The sequence below is a fragment of the Octopus bimaculoides genome, chromosome 21 (genome assembly GCF_001194135.2).
Source record: "Octopus bimaculoides isolate UCB-OBI-ISO-001 chromosome 21, ASM119413v2, whole genome shotgun sequence".
Lineage (NCBI taxonomy): Eukaryota > Metazoa > Mollusca > Cephalopoda > Octopoda > Octopodidae > Octopus > Octopus bimaculoides.
Window position 1 is genome coordinate 11773399 of NC_069001.1, and position 1864 is coordinate 11775262.

Genomic DNA, 1864 nt, shown 5'->3' on the forward strand with positions numbered 1-1864 from the left:
CTACTACTACTACTACTACTACTACTACTAATAATAATAATAATAATAATAATGATAATAATGATCATAATAATAATACTACCAGCAACAACAATAGTACGATTGATGTTGCTAGCAGTAATAGTAATTTTAACAGTGATGATATGAGTGGTGATGAAGATGATGATGGTGATGATGATGTAGTACATGATAATGATGACGATGATGATGACGATAAGGGTGGTCGGGGTGATGGTGGTGCCTGTTGTGGCGGCTGTGGTTTGGATGGTCACGACGGTCATGAAGTGCCATGGCGGTGATGAAATGCCGATGATGATTATATTGTTGTTTATGATGATGATGTTGATGATGACGATTCTACTGCTACTGCTGCTGATGATGATGATTATGATAATTGACGCACCCACATCTTAAGTTAGACACTTTGCCTTCATTAGTAGCAATCACTATTTGTTAAGCTCAATTCATGCAGTATATAACCTTACAAAATAGCTGGGTACCAGTTGGGTATAACATCGAGTACTTACCTATGTTACACGTTGATGATGTTGAGTGTGTTGCTTTGTTGTACGAGGTAGTATAAAAAATTCTCCGAACTAGTTCTGTAGCGCGCCAACACATGGCAGCACATGGTTGCGTTTACAGTGAGAGACAAAAGTGACATTCATAAGTAAAGCAATGTGCGGATGACATCGCTGTGTTTACTCCGCACGTTTTGAAATTTGTGCTTTTATGGTCACGTACATTCTATAGTCTGCGAATTTTATCATGGATATGAAGTTGGAACAAAGAACGTAAGTCGAATTTTACTTTAAACGTGGGGCGTCTGCTACAGAAACATTGGGTATGCTTCAGAAAAAATTACAGTGACGAGGCAATGAATGGTACGCAATGTGGCATGGGCTTCAAAAGTGTCAGAAAGTTCTTGGAAGACGATGAACGATCTGGAAGACCTCACACGAACGCCACCCCTAGGAAATGTGGAGAAAACTCAACTTGTGCATGAGAATCGTCGGAGGACAATCAACGACAATGTTGAGGATTTTGGTCTGACGTACGGTTTACTGAAGGCAATTCTAACATCTGAAATGATCATTCAGCGTGCCTCAGCTATGTTTGTCCCCCGCCCACTAAACCATGAACAGAAAGAACGTCGCGTCGAAGTCTGTCAAAACATCCATCAAACATACCACTGGTGTTCCATGCTTCATGCCGAGCATTATCATCGGTGACAAGAGCCGAGTGTACGGGTATGCGTGTATGTGTATGCCGTGTTGGATAGTCATCAAGCGGTATATATGTAGAAGTAGTAGCGGCATTGATTATAGATGTAACATTGGTATTATTAGTAGAAATAGTAGTTGCAGCAGGGGTAGCAGCAGCAGAAGCAACAGCAGTAGCAATAGTAGTAGTTAGTAGTAGTAGTAGTAGTAGTAGTAGTAGTAGTAGTAGTAGTAGTAGTAGCAGTAGTATTAGTAGTAGTAGCAGCAGCAGTACTATTAGTAGTAGTATCAGCAACAACAGCTGTAGCTGCAGTAGCAGCAGCAAACAGTGGTAGCAGTAGTAGTAGTAGTAGTAGTAGTAGTAGTAGCAGCAGCAGCAGCAGCAGTAGTAGTAGTAGTAGTAGTAGTAGTAGTAGCAGCAGCAGCAGCAGTAGTAGTAGTAATAGTAGTAGTAGTAGTAGTAGTAGTAGTAGTAGTAGTAGTAGTAGTAGTAGTAGAAGTAGCAGTAAGATTATTTGTAGATAGACATACTGTGTTAAGTAAACACGTGCTGATTCCATTAATCCGTCCGTAAACGTATAGAACAAAATAGACACACACACACACACACACACACACACACACACACACACACACACACA